The sequence below is a fragment of the Callospermophilus lateralis genome, chromosome 6 (assembly GCF_048772815.1).
Source record: "Callospermophilus lateralis isolate mCalLat2 chromosome 6, mCalLat2.hap1, whole genome shotgun sequence".
In the NCBI taxonomy this organism is placed as follows: domain Eukaryota; kingdom Metazoa; phylum Chordata; class Mammalia; order Rodentia; family Sciuridae; genus Callospermophilus; species Callospermophilus lateralis.
Window position 1 is genome coordinate 133,215,823 of NC_135310.1, and position 22,758 is coordinate 133,238,580.

At 36.2% G+C, this 22,758-nt stretch overlaps 2 pseudogenes; one reads left to right on the top strand and one right to left on the bottom strand.

Annotated features, from left to right (window-relative positions):
• Nucleotides 1–2,288: 2,288 nt before the first annotated feature.
• LOC143402169 (uncharacterized) lies at nucleotides 2,289–13,301 on the bottom strand (annotated as a pseudogene).
• A 526-nt stretch (nucleotides 13,302–13,827) lies between these two features.
• On the top strand, nucleotides 13,828–17,310 carry LOC143402170 (protein FAM50A pseudogene; annotated as a pseudogene).
• Nucleotides 17,311–22,758: the final 5,448 nt, after the last annotated feature.

The following is a 22,758-nucleotide window of genomic DNA, read 5'->3' on the forward strand; positions in this document are numbered from 1 at the left end:
TTTTATTTACAAAAAAATAAACTATAATCCTGGCATATGTAAATTAAAGTTCAATATTTAAGTCAATTTTTTGTGATTGTTGTTTTGAAAAACACTTATAGCATATTTTCATACAGACTTCTTGCAATTTAAAGAAAAAACTAAGACATTCATCTTGCAAGTACATAGATAATGACAGTTCAAGATTTTAAAATATTCCCAAGAATTGTTTTATTGATTCATAAATTATAGAGTTTATGCACACTGAAGGAAGCAGATTTAAGAAATTTGGAGTCATGCCTCTGAAAAATCCTGTAATATCACTCATTTTATAAATTTGAGAAAACAAGCTGACCATATTTTGCTGTGGCCTCCTATTGTGGCTATATAATGAAAAAGAAAGAGGAAGATCAAATTAATTTAATATTTTAGTTTTCTTTCAAACACTGATTAAGATACAAATGCTAAATCAGATAATTAAATATGATGAGATTCTTTACAAGCATTTTGAGAGAATATTTCTGATTCATCATATTATATAATCTGGGATTTTAATAAAACTATTTGATGTTTATACACTATTTAGTTTTCTTTCTTTTTATAAATAAAAGTTGTCTGCTAGTGGTGAAATGTGCCTGTAGTTATTATAGACTTATAATCAAAAATTTCTCTAGACATACCAAAATATCTTTACCCAACATCTCATGCTTTAAGAACATCTGAGGGCTGGGGTTGTGGCTCAGCAGCAGAGCACTTGCCTAGCATGTGCAAGGCACTGGGTTTGATCCTCAGCACCACATAAAATAAATAAATAAAATAAAGGTATTTTGTCCCACTACAACTAAAAAAAAGAAACATCATAGCCAGGCACGGTAGTTCACAATTGTAATCCTAGCAGCTCTGGAGGCTCAGGAGTGCTTCCCCAAGAAAGACCCCTCCCTTACAACCCATAGAAAACTCTGCCTTTGTAGCACTTATCATAGTTTATAACTAAACATCTGGTAGGAACATTTAATTAGTATTTATCTTCCCTACTGGAAATCAATTCCATGAGAGCAGGGACCAATATCTCCTCTTTTGTCTACCTGATCACAATATGTCTGCCACATGGCACAGTACCTAGCAACATAAATTCTTAAACTCTAGGTAGTATTTTTCTCTCTAACCCTTATATCAGGTTCCCTAAGTTGATGTAGTTAAATTGAGTAAAAAATTAGTAAAGAACTAATTTTACTCTAACCATCCTATTCTTTTCCCACCTCACTCACAAGTTAAATAATCCCTCTAAAATCTAGAAAAGTTTCCTTGAAAATTTAGAAAATATTTATCAGGCCATAGAATTTCTTGTAAAATGTTCTATATGCATTTTTTTATCAGAAGTTATACATTTCATTCACTCAGATTTTCATAATTTTGTGAAGGTATACGGAACATGCTTATTTTGTTCTAATGATAAAACTACTTTGATCATTGATTTATTTCCTCAACCTATTATGAAAATTATAAACTCCAGAAAGAACAGAACAATGAGCATTTGTATACTTACTCCTAGATTAAAAATGGGATATTTTTTCCATACTTATTTTATGTTTCTTCCTCTTGCCAACCTATGCACATATATAAATATTTATGTGACATGTCATTTCACTTCACCCTTAAGTACCCCAATATATCCTAAAAGTAAGAACATTAGCCTACACCATCAAAATGCTATAGTTACACCTTATAAAATTGTAATTAATTCTCAAATTCCCAGCTGTCCAAAAAAATGCCACTTATAACTTTTTCCTTTTTTTGGCAAAATACTAAATATATTTATAAGTCACATTTGGAACCAAATAAGAGAGAAAATGGTGCAGAGGAGAAATGGGGAGAGATGGCATGGGAGGTCAAAATGTTCCAATGCTTCACATAAGACAGAAGGCATCTCTGATGGCAGCACTGAAGCAGTTAGCTGTGCCAGGTGGACTGTCCTGGCTGACCACAAACCAACTATGTCCCAGCAGGAGTCTCAAAGCCTTGATCCTCACTGGTCCAGGTAATCCAGGTGGGATTTTGACTCTTGCTGCGGTTGCTCATTGTGTTCTTGGCTGGTATGTTAAATACTGCAACTTTAATGAGTGCTGGGTAAGTATGATGTCAGTGTATGATAATTTATCTGGAGATGTAGGTGAGTGTTTGAGAAGAGGAACTGAGCAGAACCGGATAAGTGGTTGTCAACTTGAGTAGCTGGATGACTTAGGGAGTCCCAGAGAGGATGATTGTGTCATCATGTAACTAATGATAATCTGGAGTTCATAAAACTGGAATCAGAAAACTCTTCCAGAATGTTCCATAAGGGTCTATAGAGAGTCTCTGTAGGAGCATTGGGGGCTCAAAGCACCCACAAGTTCCTACACTTTAATTTTTCCATCATAGGCCCCACTGACTATCCTCTTGTTATCAAATCAAATATAATGCATCAATTTTGCATGGTCTTCTAACACTCTTAAAGAGGAATCACATCCTGCATCCCACAATCTGATAGTGTTGTCAGACAAACCACTCACCGCCAGCCTGTCTTTGTACTGCAAATAGGCAATGTCTCTTTTGTATCCATTTAGAGCCTAATAAATTCAAACTCCTATAGTTGTCTCCAGATGCAGAAATACTGTCCTTGTCATCAAAGTCTACAACACTGATAGCAGCTCCATGTCCAACCAGCAACCTCAGAAGGTAATATTATTCAAGGAAGCCATATCTCACACAGTAATGGGGTGACCTTTGGAGCAGGTCACCATCATGCTATTTAAGTGCAGAATTCATTCACAATGATAAACCAAGGCTTAGCATTTCACTTGTATTTACATTCTATACCCTGACTCTGGAATCTGATGATCCAGTTACAAACCCTCTCACCATACTGGAAGCATGGGACAGAACCTGTGAGGCCTGTGAAGATTCACTTGAACTTCAATGTGTTTTTATACATTTCTTTATTGTGTTGTCTCAAAGACTGCTTATTATTTTCTACTTGCAGGTTGTAACAATAAACTCCTTTGTTCATTTTACTCCAGCAGTAGTCTCTCTATAGGTTGTGTCTTTCACATCTCCAATTAGATTCAATTTTCTCAATATCATGTATAATTTTAAGATAAAGTACCTTATAAAAAGAGTTGAGAGGAGCATTCCCATCTGAAGGTTTGTTTCTGATAAATACTGTCCCCCCCGCTCTTCATTCTGCTAGGCCTCTCCACAGAGAATCTGTCCTGACCATTGTCTTGATGAGTTTCTTTCAAAACATGCCATCCAAAGTCATTCGGTACCATTGATGCAGACAAGTTCAGCAGCACAAAGTGATATGGCATCTGTATGACAGAATGCTCTCAGCAATATGATCCAATCCTACAGATAGTAGAGCAGTTATGAAATCACTTTGCAGCACAGGTTTAAGATATGAGTTTATGTGCCCATGTTGGTAATGACACATTTGAGATATAAGATATTCCACAAACTCAACTTAATCAGACTCAGACAACTGCTCAAAATATGACACACAGTTCTTTTTTACTTTTCATAGCTTGTTGAGTTTCCATTGCTTAGCTACATCCATACTGGAAGTGTCACTGGCAAGATTTGGCCACACAATTTTCAGTCTTCAAAGCAGTGCTTGCCAGACATACTGTTTCTTGGATTAAGCAGAGTGGCATAGCTTTTGTAAGTATTTTGCGGTAGAAGTAGCAGTGAACAAAAAGAATTTCAAATAATTCATCAATAGTGTCCTTTATTTCCAAGTTCATTCTTCTCTGGTATTGTCTTCCTATGGGGTGTCTTCTCTCTCTGAGGAGTTTATAAACTTGAGCACTTCATCCTACAGCAATGTGTGGGCTGGGTCCATATTTGCTGGGGCCACTGAGTCTGCCCTCCACCATTCCACCCCTTAGTGCTAGGCCACAGCCAACACAGTGAGGGAGAATGTAATGTTATTTTAATTTTGTGATCATTAACAGTACAAAGGATTAAAAATGGCATTCATATAATAAAACAATATACAACAAAAAAAAATGCTGCATGCAACAACATAGATGACTCCAAGAAAATGCATAGTTCTCAAGAACAGGCAAACTTGTTTATCAATGGTGATAAAACCACAATAATATTTACCTAGGAGTGGCAGGGTTTATGGAGGGGCACAAAACAACATTCCGGAGTGCTGGAAATGACTGTCTTAATATAATTAATAGTACATGGGTGTGTATGTTTGTAAACATTCCTACAATAAACTTCTGTGATATACACATTTTTTCCTAATATTCACTATTTATTGAGTTCTTTTAAAGTGATATAGACTGAGTGCACCACATGTTGCACAAAATCTAGTCATTTTGATCTTCTTTGATCATGAAGTACTTTATTGAGTGCTTTAAGTGAAATAAACTCAGTGGGTCTCAAGTTGCAAAAAAATTTTATTCATCATAATGCACATCTAAATTCTAGATTCTTTATAATCACAATCTTATAAATGCCAGTTAAGTTATAAATGCTAGTTAATTTATATGTTCTTATAAATGCTACTTAATGCTAGTTAACTTATAAATGCTAGTTATAAGATAATCTTTATCTTATAAATGCTAGTTAAAGAATAGTCCGGACTATATGAATGACTGTGAAGTCATTCATATCCCCAAGGCACTATATTCCATTTTTATGTGTTATAAAGTTTAAACTTGATTTGAAATAAATAGCACCATTACCACTCAAATGACAAGAGCTTCATAATTTCATATTTTCCAGAAACCAAGCACTGATTAAAATGAGGAAGATCCCAAGACACTCTCCAGAAAAGAAATTTAAAAAGAAATATCTAAACCATGTAGAGCTTTTTACAAGGTCATCCTCACAAAAACCCACCTTGAACCTGCATGCAAGTTCTCACTAGGAACAGGGGTAGCTGACAAACTGACCACAAAAGTTAGACAGGGCACTATATTCCATCAGTGTCACCAACTCAGGGTCCTCTGCATATGTGTTTAGCCAATAAGTTTTTAAAACCTAACAGAGAACAAAATGAGAATACACTTAAACAACAATTACAAGGTGAGCCAAAATAATAGGTTAATATTTTTTCTTAGGTAGATACAAATCCTATCTTCTGTGGTATAGCAAAGATCATAAAATACAGAATGCAGCACTCCAAAGTAGTAAGAGTTACTGGATATATATTTATGACCCACCAATTTTAGCAACATAATGAAAAGTGAGTATATAATATTTAGTGGTCATTTAGTAATCATTTTAATATAAAAATGTTAGATAATGCCCTGACTTCTTGTTATGGCCAAATTGTGTCCTCTCGAAGTTCAAATACTGAAGCCCTAACATTCAGCTCATCAGAATATAACTATATTTGGAGACAATGTTTTTAAAAAGAGGTAATTAAATTAAAATGAACTCTTTTAAAAGTATTTTTTAGTTGTTGATGGACCTTTATTTATTTACTTATTTTATTTATATGCAGTGCTGAGAATCAAACCCAGTGTCTCTCACATGTTAGGCAAGTGCTCTACCACTGAGCCACAACCCCAGCCCTAAAATGAGCTCTTTTAAGGTGGGTTCTCATGCAATATGACTGGTTTCCTCATAAGAGGAAATTTGAATAGAGACATGCATGCATACAGAGGAAAGACCATGTGAGGACAGAGAAGGTGACAGTCTGCAAGCAAAGGAAAGAACTCTCAGCAAAAACACATCTACTAGCACCTTGGTCTTAGAATTCTGTCCTACAGAACCATGAGAAGTTCTGCTATTTAAACCATCTACCATGAGTATTTTGCTATGGCAGGCCTAGCAAACAAATACATTAATTTTAAGGCTTTCTTCATTTAGTATTTCCCAAACTTGACTAATTGTCAAATTCACTTGGGATTTTTACTTAACCTTCAACTGCAAGTCAAGGACTAGAAAATAGACTATAATCACTTAAGGAAAGCATAAAACATGAGGAAATATAGTATAGATGTTATTTCATATCCTTTAGAAATACATGAATGAGAAATGCAGAATGTTATCCAAAATGGCCACATGATTTTACATTTCCACCAGCAATAGTAGTCACTAATTATGGAAGAAGAATTAGGAAGGAGATTTGGGTTTTGTTTTATTTAGTTGTTGTTTTTTGTTGAAAGAGATCTGAAGGAGATTGCCAAACTGAAAGAAGAGAACACTGATGGAGCAAAGACCTGGATCAAGTGTCAAGGTAAAACAACAAGCTTAGCAAAAGGAAAATCTCTGACACATAATTGATAATAATAATGATATTTCACATATATAGACAGCTTTCCATATGAGTGGGCAGATCTGATCATTTTACACATATTACCTTAATATTCTTACTACCTTCATGACATAATAATTCTATTATTATCCTACAATTCCCTTGTCTAATTTTTCTCTCCTTATCATGTTAGCTTTTCTCTCTTTATCATGTTAGCATAACAGAACAACCTGCTTAAAATCAACTCTTCTTCCTCTATGCCTGCTCCCATGCAACTAAATGTGGCTGAAAAAACCCAGACCCAAGCTTATTGGTTTCATTTAAAATTTATGATTATCACATCTTAAGTAGACTTTAATTTTACCCTGGAATTATATATACCATATTCCCTTACTCTCCCTGAATGTAAAGACCTTTACTTCATACTCTCTATTTTCCTAAAACTAACATCAACTGATTCTAAAGTTCACATTCAAGGAACCCAGAATAGCCAAATAATACTTAGAAGAGAAGAACAATGTTGGAAGACTCACACTTCCTGATTTCAAAATACAACTACCAAGCTCAGAAATCAAGAAAGTATGGTGCTGGCCTAAGAGCAGAAATACAAAGCAATAGAATAGAAACAAGGGTCCAGAAATAAACCCTTACATTTATGGTCAATTGATTTTTGACAAAGGTGAAAAAACAGTCTTCTCAACAAATGGTGTTGGAACAACTGACTATTCACTTGCAAAGAATGAAATTGAACTCCAGCCTATCACCATATTAAAAAATGAATTAAAAAAGATCATAAACCTAAATGTAAAAATTCTGAACTATAAAAATCTTACACGAAATCATAGAAGTTAATCCTCTGTGATCTTAGTCAGTTGTTTCTTAGAAATGATACCAAAAACACATGTAAAAAAGGAAAATAGACAAACTGGACTTTATCCAAATTTAAAACCATTTGTTTCAAAGGATATCATAGAGAATGTGAAAAAAAAAACAGAAATGGAAGGGAGAGAACAATTTTAAATAATCTGATAGAAGATTTGTATCTAATATGTATAAAAATCTTACAATTAAACAATTAAAAGATACACCAATTAAACTACTATCTTCTAAAACAACTATAATCAAATAGTAACAAATGTTGACTAGGATGTGGATATCAAATCATGTGGTCTCTTTGGAAAACATCTGACAATTTTTAAAAGGTTGAACATTTGGGCTGGGGTTGTAGCTCACTGGTAGAATGCTTTTCTCCCATGCGTGAGACCCTGGGTTCAATCCTCACCACCACCTAAAAAATAAATAAATGAAAATAAAAATATTGTGTCTATCTAAAACTAAATACAATTTAAAAAAGACTAAAAAGTTAAAAAATAGAATTATCAAATGACTCAGCAATTCTGCTTCTAGATACCAAAGAGAAAGAAAAAAATATTTCCCCCCAAAAACCTATATTTATATTTCATAGCACTATTATAATATAGAAAAGGCAAATAGCCCAAATTATGAGAGATTGATGAATGAAAAAGTGCTACATTCACATAATAAAATTTTGTGAATTATACTTCAATAAAGCTGTTACTTTGGAAAAAAATCTTGTCATACATGACACTTCTCTGCTCAAAATTCTCTAATAGCTTCCCATTTCACCTAGGGTAAAAATTAAATGCTTTTATATGATAAACTAGGCCCTGCTAAGTCAAGCCTCCTACTTGATCTCTGACCCCATCTCCCATAGTCTTTTCTGGCTCTCTTCACTCCAGCTGCATATGCTCTCACCCTGAGTGTTCTCCTTGTAGATACATGCATGTCTTGACTCTCACTTTCTTCACACCTTCAAAAGTCAACTTCTAAGGAAGTTCCTCCTGAACCATCCTCTAAAATTTCAGTCTCTAATACTACCCATCCTCCTTTCCGTCTTGTTTTTTCTCCATAGTTCTCATCATTAACATATTATGTTTCAAATGGTTATCATTTGTCACCAAATGAAAGAATATAAAAACTACAAGGCCAGGAATGTCTGCTTTATTTTTATTTTTATTTTTGTTGTTTGTTTGTTTGCTTGGTGCACTTAGAACAGAACCTGGTGCATGCAACAATAACTGTTTAATGAATGAATAAATCCCCTTTTTTATGGTGAGAGAAATCAGGCACAGAGAGGTTAAAATAAATATTGGAATAGAAACTCCAGCAGTCTGACTCCATGATCCTAAAATAGAGTACACAATGCTAATCACTACCCTAACCACTAGTAAAAATCAAAATGTCTCTGCAGTGGGAGGCACTCAGGAATACCAAAAAGGGAGGAAGCTGGATAAGGAAGGCCATGTTTAATAGTTTGTCAGAAGCATCTACAGAGAGTGATGTATTCTGGACACTACTAAAACAGAAAACAGGTCATTGTCATTTTGCATCCCTTCACACTTCAAAATAAGACTTACATTCATCCCTTACTTTTTTTTCAGAATCAAATGATTTTAATTGATTTGTAGTAGATAAACCCTATTACCAGAAACTACTCAAAAGGAAACTCAGAACAAAAGTAACAATAAGTCAAACAGACTTCTGATGATAGAAAGAAAGCAAGTCAATGTCATTTAATAACTTTGGTGAACTGGCCAATCAGTAAAGGAATGAAAAGTCCAGATCTCTAAGTGTCTGGAATTAAAAGCCAACAATAGAGTCACCAAGGGAGAGCAGTGATGTGCAGGGAGAGAAGAAGGGTTGAGGTCAACACTTTTAGGAAATTAGCATATATTCCTGAGGAAGAAAGAAGCCAGGAAAATGACTATGAAAAACTTATTTTCTATTAACTCTGACTTAAATGTATGATTTGGTAAAAGAACTTGTATTATGATTGCAGACAAAATAATTCTAATGTCACTCCATCATAGAAACCAACTCACCTTATTAGCAGGAACAGCTACACCTGCATATGGTGTGACAGCAAGAAGACTAGGAACAAGGTGTCTGTAGGAGCCTCTAGCTTTTTGAAACTTTCAAATATTCCTGGCACAATCCAATGTCCTACAGTAGTGTCCGGTTTTACCTATGGTCATATTAGTTTTTCAAACCTGGATGTGGTAAAAAATAATGTTATAAGATCACTGATCAACTATCCAACCTAGAACATTCTGTGCTAAATTAAATTTAAATTGTGGACTCTTAGAGTTTATCTATTATTAAAGAATGTAAAAGATAATAGTATTTTAGGTCAAGCTATGCTTTCAATGGCAGTGTATTTATGGATATTTGAGCTTCACATAGACATATTTTACAAATTCAGTACTTAAAATATTTTACCAAATTTCTGAATTGAACTTTGTGGAAAATAATGCCTGCTTGAATTAAATGATATTTCTTCTATCCAAATAATGTAAGAGTATAGCTACAGGTACTGTATTGATCAAAATAAGGAACCAAAAAGATGCTCTTATAAACCCATCTCCAACCTTTGTATCCTAATAAACTCATAGTAGGATTTCACACACACACACACACACACACACACACACACACACACACACACCGCCAATGGCCACAGACATACAGGGATTTTGTTTTCAATGCTTGCCATAAAATCAATGAAGATTTTTATTCAATCAATAGTTTCAAAACTGAACTTTGGCTCTTATTTCTCAATCTGTGCTACCTGCAGGCTTACCCATCTTAATCAGTATAACTTTATCAAAGAATATAATAGAAGAGAGAGAAAGAGAAAGATTGCTCTTTCCTAGAAGAAAAGATTCATTATTGTAATTCTGGTTTCTTTCCAAAATTCCAACTGGATTTTTTTCAGCAGGGAAGCAGGAGCACAATTTTAAGTTCCATTGGAAGGAAAATGTGAAAAACAAAAACAGCAACAGAAATGCTTGCTTAGATGTCATGGCTCTGGAGATTCATCCCTAGCAATTGATTTTCCCTATGCTTATAATTACTGCTAATGATAAAAGCATATTCTGAGTTTCCTGGTGAGGAGTTCACTTCAAAAACTCAGATATATTTTTCATTAAAGACAGCAATTAAATTATATTTTTTCTACAGTAAATTCTTCTTTAATAAATTCTGTTCTTACAGGTATTCATCCTGGTATATGGATTTCATTCTTTGAATTCAGGAGACAAGAACCCAAAAAGAAGGAGAAATTGATGGTGAGCTGCTTTGGTTTGCTGAAACCCTGGAGGGCACAGCCCATCATTAAGAGCTGCAACATTTATCAGCTGTGTAGGCCTGCAAACTTATGGGCAGAGGCAGAAAAACTCCAGACTCACCTGCCAGTAGAGGCAGGGAATAATTTCATTTCAAAAGTATGGTTTCACCATAACATGAAAAATAAAACAGGTTTCATACTTGGCTTTCTCACTTAGTATTCCAGGACAAGTTACCTAATTTTTCTTTAGTCCTCCTCCTCCTCCCCTTCTTTCTTTTTCTAATTTCCTGGAGATATAACCCAGGGACACTCTATACTAAGCTATGTACTGATCCATTTTTAATTTTAATTTTGAGACAGGGTCTCACTTAAGTTGCCTAGAATGGCTCTGAAATCATGATCCTCCTACTTCATTCTCCCAAGTAGCTAGGATTATAGGTGTGCAGCACCACATCTGGCAAGTCACTTAACAGTTCTGTAATTCAGTTTCTTCACCTGGAAAATGAAGGCAAATGTCTTTGCTAACCTGGTCACTAGTACACTAGCAGTTCCTATTTTCTGAAACTGTTGTGAGGATTGACTGCAATAATACTTTATGTGTAATTGCTTACCACATAGAAACTGAAGAAGGGGTAATTATTTTTAAATCTTTAATGTTAAATCTTTCCTTACAGAATGAAATTTCAACAGAATACTTCCTTGGCCTTGGTGGTCTTTATTTTAACTTCTTGTTCCAAGACAATCAGTGCCTCCTATTGATAAGACTTAGTAATTAGTTCAAGGATGGACATCTGACATAATCTGGGTCATTAATACCCAAGGAAATTTGGGTGGGACATTTCTTAAAAGTATTTGGAAGATACAGGGGTGGGGATCAGTGGTAAAGTGCTTGCCTAGCCTGCTCAAAGCCCTGGGTTCCAACCCCAGCATTCCAAAAGAAAAAAGAAAAAGGAAAGTTTTCCTAGAGAACTACAAGGAGAGTCAGCTCTCCTGCTACATATGAACACAGTCACATGAACCCCTGAAAGCTTCAACCACAAATGAGAGATATTTGAAGGTAAGACAGTCTATGACAGACAGAAGAGAAGAGGAAATGGAGTCTTGAAGTCCTAAACCAAGACTCATCAAAAGTCTACTCCATTGAGGGGCTTTCCAATAATAATAATTAATTCCTTTATGATGTAAGCCACTTTCTGTAACCTGAATGTTTCTCACTAATAAAGGCACCTCAAGCTCCACAGGCTCCAAATTGGATATAAAAATTCCCCATTTCCCCAAGATAGATAGATAAATAGATAAATAGATAGATAGACATTGCTATTTTTTTAAGTAATAACAAAAATAAAAAGTACATATACTGTGAATGGTGCCCTGTGAGAGGATGTGTCTACCCAGATCTTCCTTATTACAATAAACAGTCACCAATGAACAAACTAGAAATTTCCCTCCCTAGCTTACATTTCACACACACACACACACACACACACACACACACACACACACGCACACATACAAATTCCATAAGATATATAAACTTTATCTACTCTATTTCCTAAATATCTTCAATCTTTCCACTGGTCTGTTTCCACTGGCCTCACTGTCATCTGCCTCCTGGGCTCCTGCATACCACCCTAATTTACTTCCCTCCATACACCTTGCCCCTTTCCTACTTTACCTGCCTGCCTCTTCAATGTCATTTTTTAACCACTGTCTCTACTCTAGCCACACTGCACTTCTTTCAGTACCTCAAACATATCTTGTTTTATTTTATTTTATTTTATTTTTTTACCTTCAGAGTTTTGTACATGTTGCTCCCTCTGCCTGGAACATTCTATTTTCTCAGTTTTGATAAAATTTTTCACTTATTTTTTGGCTTTTCATGTAAACATAACCTCCTCAAGGAAGCCTTCCCTCAACCAAGTTTGGGTCCCTCTGTGTCCTCCTAAGAGAGTATCCTGTACTATGTTGAATGTAATACTAGAACCACCATTTACTGAGTGCTTCCTATATATCAGGCCATTTGACAGATAATTTACACATTTTGTGGATGAGACAACTGAAGTTCAGAGATGTGGAACTTTTCCAAGGGCACACAGCTAGAACACACTAAGCTAAAATTAAAACACAAATCTGTTGTCTCTAAAGTTTTTACTCTGCCCACTACTTCATTTTATTTCCCTTGATTCACTGATGTTCCTGTAGAATTCACTGAACTTTAGTATACTATTGTGAAGTTTCTCTGTAAAATCTCAAATTATCTAAACTTATATTCAGAAAATATTTACCAAAAAGAAGGTCTTTAAATACAGTATTATAAGAAAATAACCCCCCACAAATCAAAGGCTGAATGGTTTCTCTGATGAGCAAATGCTGATCCTTAATGGGGGGAAGGGGGAAATGAAGGAACTTTGAATTGGGCAGAGTGGTGTGAGTGGAGGGGAGGGGAGGGGGTTTGGAGGTGGGAAGTATGGTGGAATAAGACATTATTACCCTATATACATGTATGATCACACTACCAGTGTGACTCTGCACACTGAAGCCAGAGAAATGAGAAGTGCTCCATTTGTATACAGTGTGTCAAAATGCATTCTACTGTCATGTTAACTAATTAGAATAAATTTTTACAAAATAAAAAAAGTTTTACAAAATAAATTATATTTGTAAAATAAGTACTAATGTTATAATAATGACATTATAATAATATTACAATATAGCCATTAACAACTTTCCCATTGTTTTATAATAATATGAGTGATTCTTTAAAAAATACAATGTAATGACTTTTCTTTGTTAATTAGTATCTGGGGCATATGGCTTTACCCGTTCATATGACCAGACCTTAACAGCTATCTCAGGAGCAATCTTGAGAATGTTCATACCATTTCCTCTCCACAAAGAAATGACACCACCCTCTTTCACCATCTCTACTAAAGGGCTCACCATCTTCACATTATTTGTTTCTAAACTCTGATCCTTTGAAAGGGGAAGAAGAACTCTGAAGAGTCACAGTACAATTTGAAAAAAAAAAACTTTGAGAGTTCCAGGTCTAAAAAGTGTTTCAAGTTTCTCCTGTAAAGGAAGCTGTGCTATTCTGTTCTGGTGATCAGACACCTTAGAAAGCATGTACATTTTGTTTAATTCTGCAGTTTCCAGGGACACATTAGATTTGGGACACTGCCAAACATGCCATAGATTTGACTGCTTTGTTTTCTACTCTTGAAGAAAATGAGATAATAGCTAACAAGTGGCTGTGAGACCCTTAACAATGTGATCAGTGTGGTCTGTGTAAGCAGAGGAAAAAAGATGGAACCTAACAAAATCTGTGACCAACAGACCAGAGCACATTTTGGAAAAAACATATTCAGTTTAGCTTTGAGACAGTGACAGAGAATGTGCTCTACAAATTATATATAATGAGTATTATAGAAGAAAAATTAATCCTAGAACAATGGGATTCAGCATGTGAGTGAGGATAGCAGAAAAGAAAACAAATTAAATATAGTCCAGAAAGAGAAGATGCAAAAGTGATTTTAAAATAAGTGGTATTAAAAAGCTATTTGTTTCTAGGGGATAGAGCAGGCCACCAATCCTTACACTCTGACAGTTGGATACTTAGTGATTGTGGAGAAAATCAGCAATATATATGTGAAGAGGAAAGGAGGGAAAACTGACTAAAATATGAAGAACAAAGAACTAAGAACCAAAATGAAAATATCTTGCCTTGTCCATTGTAGCTAAAAGACAATTACCATTTTTATATTGAAGACAAAAAGGTATTTAAACTCAGAATGAGATACATATTTTGTATTGTCACAGTAATAAGCATGTTTGCTTTAATTATGCAATAAATTTACATAGGGGAGTCAATATACAAAGCCAGTATAAAATTAACATACAAAATCAATATTCAACATAAGGACTTGTGGTACATAGTCATTAAGTGAAGCTCTTGCATACACACTGCCTACTGCACTAGTTTCTCTGGCCTCAGGAGTTTTTAGGGATTTTCCAGAAAACACAAACAGGATGCTATGGTTTAGCTATGAGGTGTCCCCCAAAAGCTCATGTGTGAGATAATGCAAGAAAGTTTAGAGGTTAAGTGATTGTGTTATGAGAGCCTTCACCTAATCAGAGCATTCATTTCTGATAGGGATTAACTGGGTACTAATTAAAGAAGGTAGGATGTAGCTGAAAGAGTTGGGTCATCCCAATTCTCCCCAAAACATGAGTGCTCAAGCAGTTTCATCATAAACAAACAAAAACAAAAAGATTCTTGTCCCCACATTCCCCACTATCACTCTGTCTGGGTCTCTGTCCTTGCAGCAACACTTCATCAACAGTTATCTACCTGTCTCCAATCTCTCCTTGCCATTTTTGAACCGACTAAGCTCTCTCACCACCATTACTCCACCAATGGCTTCCACAGGGCTAAATCCAGTGGTCTATCCCCTGTCCTTGTCTTAGCTTATCAGAGTCATGTGACAGAGATAACTATCTCCTCCCAAATTCTTATCTGTATTTGGCTTCTAGAACAGAGTATTCTACTGTTTTCTCCTTCTCTCTAGTTGCTCTTTCTGGGTCACTTTGACTGATTCTCCCCATATCCCCTCTCTCTTATCATTAGAAAAGATTAGGACTCAGTATACTGCATTCTCTCCCTGGTCATCTCTCTCAGTCTCATGGCTTTAAAGATTATCTGGAAGTACACAACTCACAAATCTCTAGCTGGGGTGTTCCTTTGAATTCCAGACTCTTAGTTCAAGTTGCTTACTGGACATTTTCACTTAGATGTCAGACTAGCATCTGAAACTTAACAAAAACAAAACTAGATTATGATATTCACTCTGTCCTAAACCTGCTTCTCTCACAGTCTTGTCCATCCCACTACATGGCAACCCCAGTATTCTAAGTGCTTATATCAAAACTCCTGACTACCCTCTTTTGTATCATACACATGACCCAGAAGTAAATTGTGTCGCCAATTCAAAATATATCAATAATCTATACAGTTCTTACTTCTTCCATCCTAGTACAAGCCACCCTCCAATTTTGTCTGTGTTGTAAAACTGTCCTAATTGCTTTCCTTAATTTCATCCTTACCCTAGCTACTCTTAATACACCAGCCAGAGTGAGGCTGTTACAACTTAAGTTAGATCATATCACACACCTGTTTAAAGTCATCCAATAATATATCAGTAAAAGTCAAAGTCCTCACAATTTCCTGCAAGACCTCATATGATATGGCCTGTTACCTCTTCAGTCACACACCTCCTATCATCCTCTTTCTCATTCACTCTATTCCAAATGCACTTCAGCCCCTACCTCTTCATATTTTCTTTGTCTAGAAAGCTCTTTCCCTTGGGATTCATCAAGTCTTCCATCTCACCTCCTTCAGATATACTCAAATGTCACTTTCAAAGTTTTCTCTATTTACCATGTGTAAACTGCAGTTTTCCACCTCAACACACACACACACACACACACACACACACACACACACACACACAATCTTTGACTGTTGGTTTCAACCCCTCCCAGTCAGCTATAAGCCACCTCCTCTCTCTGCAACACATGCAACATGTCCTTCTCTGACAGATATTTTTCCTCAAAGCTCACCTATCCTCAAAAAAATATACAACATTTAGACGTGCTTAATTGTTCTCTTTTTTATCTCATATTTCTAAATTAATAAACCACAATAACAGACCTCACCTTCTCACCTCCTTTTCATTCAATAGCCCTCTGCAGTCTGATGTAGCCCTTTATCACATTGCTGAAACTGATTTCACTGAGAAATCTCCCAATAGACATTTTTCAGTATTGATGCCTTCTGTTTAAAAAAAAATCTAGGATTTAGCAGGGCCCCTGTCACAGTTGTTGCTGCTACAGCCACCACTGCCGCCACCATAGCTCAGTACAAGGACGCCTGAGTGAGGCAGGCCGCGCCATGAATCTGATGATGAAACGGGAAAAACAGCAGGAGCAGATGGGGCAGAGGAAGCAGCTGATCATAGATGAGAACATAATGTAATCCAACATTGACAAGAAGTTCTCTGCACACTATGATGGTGTGAGTCAGAGCTCAAGTACAGCACCATGGGTCTTGTGACCCTGAATGACATGAAAGCCAAACAGGAAGCACTGGTGAAGGAGTGGGAGAAGCAGCTGGCCAAGAAGGAGCAAAGGAGCTTCAGCTAAAGCTGGAGAAGCTGTGAGAGAAAGAGCACAAGAAGGAGGCCAAGGGGAAGATCTCTAGCCGGTCCTTCACCTTGGAGGAAGAAGAGGAGGGAGGCGAAGATGTGGAGGAGGTGGCCATGTATGAGGAGGAGCTGGAAAAGGAAGAGATCACCACAAAGAGAAGGAAACTGGGAAAGAACCCAGATGTGGACACCAGCTTTTTGCCTGACTGAGACGGGGAGGTGGAGGAAAATCGTCTCCAGGAAGAGTGCAGCAGGAGTGGGAAGCCAAGCAGGAGAAGATTAAGAGTGAAGAGATTGAAATCACCTTCAGTTACTGGGATGGCTCTAGACACTGGCAGACAGTAAAAGGGCAATACAATGCAGCAGTTCCTCCAGAAGGCACTTGAGATCCTACTTAAAGACTTCAGTGAGCTCAGGTCACACTGTTGAAACTGCTTTCACTGAGGTCATCAGGGGTGGAGCAGCTCATTTACATCAAGGAGGACTTAATTATTTCCCATCATCACAATTTTTATGACATCTTCATTACATGGGAGGATTGGGCCGCTCTTCAACTTTGATGTTCATGATAATGTGCGGCTACTCAGCGATGCCACGGTGGAGAAGCATGAGTCTCATGCAGGAAAGGTGTGCTGAGGAGCTGGTATGAGAAGAACAAGCACATCTTCCCTGCCAGCTGCTGGGAGCCCTATGACCCTGAAGAGAAGTGGGACAAGTACACCATCCAGTGAACATCTAGAAAGTGGCTTGGCCTCGGCTGTCCCTGGTGCACCCCCATGTCTCCAGAACTCAAGTGTCTGACTCCCCTGTGACTGTGCTGTTGTGTGCTAGGAGGATGGTAGCCACTCATCCCCTGGCACTGCCATTATTTCTTTTTTCTTTTACAATAAGTAAGTGCACATGTTAAAAAATCTAAATAAATGAAAATGTAATGTTTATGAGAGAATATTTCATATTATAAATTTGCCAATTCACCAGCAAATCAATTGACACATTTAATAAATTATAATCAAAATCCAAAAAGGGAGTATATGTGTGTGTATGCTTATGTGTATGTAACTAAACAGGCTGGTTCTAAACTTTATATATAATTTATGAAAGTATATAAGATCATAAGAATGAGGAACCAAGAATAGGATTGATGCTATTGAAGATTAAGAAAGTAAGACAGGACCTTGATTCTAAAGTGATTATAAAGATATTGTGTTAATTAGCTTCCTGTCAAAGTGACAAAATACCAGAAATAATCAACTTAAAGAAGAAAGGATTTGCTGGGGGTGCATACCTGTAATCCCAGCAATTCAGGAGGCTGAGATAGGAGGATTGCAAGTTCAAAGCCACCTTCAGCAATTTAGGAAGGCCCAAAGCAACTTAGTGTGATCCTTTCTCAAAATAAAAAATAAAAAGGGTTGAGGATGTAGCTTAGTTCAACCCTAGGTTCAATTATTAGTTTATACATATATAATTTAAAAAGGAGGATACAATTATTTTTGGCTCACAGCTTTGGAAGTTTCATTCCAAGATTACCTTTTGGTTATTAGCTCTTAGATTTGCAGCAAAGCAGTACATCATGGTCAGGAGTACTTGGTGGTACAAAGCTGTTCACTACATGGTAGTAAGGAAGCAGGGACAGGAAAGAATCAGGATCCCAATATCTTCTTCAAAGGCATGCCCCCAGTGATCTAACCTCCTTCCACTAGACCCCACCTTCTAAAGGTTCCACCCCCTCTCAGTAGTCCTAGGGGATAAGGATCAAGCAAGCCTTCAACATGTGGGCCTTTGGGGACTTTCAAAATCTATAGCAGACCTGTATTATAAGGACATGGTAATTAAACCATGTGGTATTGATAAATAATGGACAATAACTAATACAATAGAATGTAATATATATATATATATATATATATATATATATATATATATATATATATATATATACATACACATATGAATGTAAAAAAAATATATATATACCTTTATATATATATATATATATATATATATATATATATATATATATATATATATATATATACCTTTCAATAATTTTCATGGTATCTTTTTCAAAAATAGTTACACCTATCAACTTGAAAGCATCAATAACTTCTTCAATATCAATCACTCCTTTAAAGAAATAAAGAAAATAAGGATCAACTGGAAAGTGTGAACATATAAGATAAATTGTATTTAATAGATTATTGCAATATTCCATGAAACATCAATGCAATATTTCAATTATTTCTTCTATTAATCAAGACAAAGACAATACTAGAGAGCCTACCTGATCATTTATTTATTTATTTATTTAGTTATTGTGGTACTTGCTAGGGATCGAACACAGGGCCTTGTGAATGTGAGGCAAGCACACTACCAACTTGAGTTATATCCTCAGCCCCTCCTACTGATATTTATTGTATCAATAAATACCATCACCCTCCAATATTGCTCAAACCAATCACTCTTTCTCTTTCCCTTGTCGTCCACATTCAGTCATGAATATATTCCATGCCTAAATGTCTTTCAAATATCTCATAAATCATTATTTCCAGTACAACTGTTACATTATTACTCAGATACAAATTAATGCTCCACACAAATCTAATGGTATTATTTTCCCTTCTCATTATCATTTAGGCTAAAGTCTGGACACCTTCCCAGGCCTCAAGACCTTACAAAATCTTGCCTGTGCTGCTTTGCAGCTTCATATTCTACTTTGCTTCCCTTTGCTCTGTGCTTCTGGCTTCCTTCGCTTCCCCCAGTTCTTCAGGACCAAAACCTCCCAGTGAGCTATTTCTTCTGTCTAGAACACACTTATCTCTGGAAATACAATTTAACCACCACTGACATATGGAACTTTAATCATGCAAAAAACTTTACCAAATAGTTATAAATATCCCTCAGATCCTTAGCTAAAGAACATATTGCTCAAAGAGTAGAGGCTTTTCCTGGTGTTTTATGTTTTTGAGAGATAGTATTAAATAAAAACTACCATACTTAAAAATATTCCTTACAAGAACTAACAGCAAAACAAATGACAGAATCAGATTTGTAGTAGCTTTCCAGGAAGACTGTATCTAATAATAAACCTTTACTAAAACATGTTTGCTAACTGTTCAATACAAAATGAAACAAAAACAAACCATCATAATTTGTGTCCAAATTGTTAAAAACTAATTTTATTTTTCTCTCAGTATCTCTAAGGTATTCCATAAATGCACAAAATCTCAGAAGACTATGTGTGTCACTATCAACAGATTTTAAAATTACCTTTAAGAAAGAAAAAAAATGATATTAGAGGCTTTGGCAAAGTAGATTACAAGTTACAGTGTTTAAACACTTGTACGTTAACATCAGATAAATTAGATATTCTTCCATAATCACTTGTACTTAGTTTTAGAGTAAAACTTTTAACACACACACACACACACACACACACACACACACACGATTCTTTTGAGTACCAAAACTTTAAAAGATCTTTAGAAATTGGGGGTTGGGATATGTTGCCCAATGGTGGAGTATTTGCCTAGCATGCATGAGGCCCTGGGTTCAATTCCCAATACTGCAAAATCAAACACAAAGAAAGAAAAGAAACTGACTAGACTGCTCTTCCACCCAAGAATCATGTATTTATTCACTGATATAGTTTAGTTATGAGATGTCCCCCCAAAAGTTCATGTGTGAGACAATGCAAAACTTTTCATAGGTGAAATGATTGAGAAGTGGAACATGATCGGTGGCTTAATCCACTTATATGGATTAACTGGGTGATAACTGTAGGAAGGTAGGCTGTGGTTGCAAGGAGCAGGTGACTGAAAGTGCACCTTTGGGGTGTATATTTTATCCCCTAAGTACATCTCTCTCTTTCCCCACCCCTCTTCCTCCCCTTCTTGATTACCATATCTTGAACTGGTTTCCTACACTATACTGTTCTACCTCATCTGAGCCCAGAACTATGGAGTTAGCTACCAATGAACTGAAACTGTGAGCCCCAAATAAACTTTTGTTTTTCTATGTCATACTTGTCAGGTCTTTTGGTTACAGATATTAAAAAAAATTAGAAAGTTGATTAAAACAGATACTTAGTAAATGAGTAAAGCACTTCTCTAACCACTAGGAAAATAGAATCAGTCACAGTCCCTGCCTTTAAGAAGCCTCTAGTTATTAAGGAAGACAGACACATACACAAATATATAAGCAAATAAGTTAAATGATGTTCCAAAACCACCAAGAATATAGTGGAGAACGAAGATGTGAGTGGAAGCTCTGAAGGAGGGATATGAGTGAAGGAAATCTTCATAGGAGAGGTGACTCAAGTTAAATGTTTAAAAACAAATAACTAAAAGTGAGAAAACAAAAGTATTGGGTGTCTTAGACGTGAAAGCCAGACACTATCTATCTATTGACATTCCCCCTCACCTCCCTTGGACACCCATTTATGTTTTCCTTGGGATTCCATGTCTCAATTGCAGTTAAGTATGGATGTATGAACAAGATCTCTTCAGTGAATTATGAATAAAAGTAATGTGTATCAATTCTGGGCCTAATCAATGAAATCCTCCTACATAGATTACCTCATGCTCATTTTTGCTTCACCAGATAAATGCAGAGAATGGCGGAGCCACAGGAGGAAAAAAGAGTCTGAATCCTCAAAGTTCTGCAAGGTGCAAAACTTGCCGACCAAACCCAACACCCACTAAGAAGTCAGGAAGAGTCTTGTATACAAAATTAAATGGCTTATACGTTTGTCATTGACAATGTCAAACCCCTAAATAATTTCAAGCAGGGACATGAAATAATCAGAAGTACTTTTCAGAAGCTTCGTGTGGTTGCAGCACAGAAGAAGTAAAAGCAAAAAGTAAGGAAAGAAAAATTGGTTATAAGATTGTTTCAGCAACTTAAGTGAGAGAGATGGTGGAGACCAGTGATACCAGGAGCAATGAGATGAAGAGGGAGGAGCATGGTTGTCAAATACACTATGAATCATGCAGGACCCTGTCATTAACTGGATGTTGGGGTAAGAAAGATGGAAGAGTCTAAAATAACTGGGTGGTGGAACACTTCACCCATACTCTAATCATAGAAGGAAGTATAGAGACCCAGAAGATGAGCATAGCTGTCAATTTCTGAGTCACTCCTGCTAAAATGATAGTTTGGACCTTGAAAAAAGTGATCTTTCAGAATGGCATAAGGGAAAGCCAGGGTCAAGGGAGGATTATTGTTTTGAGACAGGAAGAATTTGAAAATATAGGATAAATAAAAGAAAGTTGGCCAGGGACCATGGAGCATTCTTATAATCTCAGCAACTCAGGAGACTGATGCAGGAAAATTAGAAGTTTGAGGCCAGCCTGGGCAAATTAGCAAGACCCTATCTCAAAAACAAACAAACAAACAGACAAAAAAACACAGAGAAAGAAAGAAAAGAAAGAAAAAAGAAAAGAGATAAGAGGACATGAGGCCAAGAAGAACCAACCTTCAAAAGGAGAAGTAACACTTCACCCCCAGGGACTAAAGGAAAAAAGTAAGCATGGGCATAAATAAAGATAAGCTAATACTTGATATATTTAATATATTGAGACTAATTAACTGCTTAAATCTCAGCAGGTAATTTTAATTTTAAGCATTTTCCTTATGTTTGCTCATTAATCATCAAGATAATCCTAAGAGGTAAGCACCATTATTGTCCCCATTTTACAACTGAGAAAACTATGAGAGTACCAAAAGTCTGAAGAGGTTCATGCTGGTCACCTCCATATAGCCAGTGAAGTAAGTGGCATGTTCATCTATTTGCAGGGAGGAACAAGGAACACTAGGGGTTTGCAGTTGGAATAAGTCAGGTTATCTCAACCTCAATACTATTGACATTTGGAATGAGGTAATTCTTTATTGTCCTGTGCACTATGACATGTTTAGCAATATTCCTGACCCTTTTCACACACATGTACATGCACACACACAGTCAAGATCTTCAAAAATGTCCAAAACAATGCCAAATGTCCCTGAGGAACCAAGTCATCCCTGAGGTGGAGGTATAGAAGACAGCCATAACTCTAGACAGTCTGATGAAGAAGAGGAGAGGATCCAGCTCTTACTGAAAGATAAATAATATTGTAAGATTCTGGAGCTAAATTCAGACAGGAAGAGTGACATAACCACTGGGGAGGGTGTTGCTGTTGTTA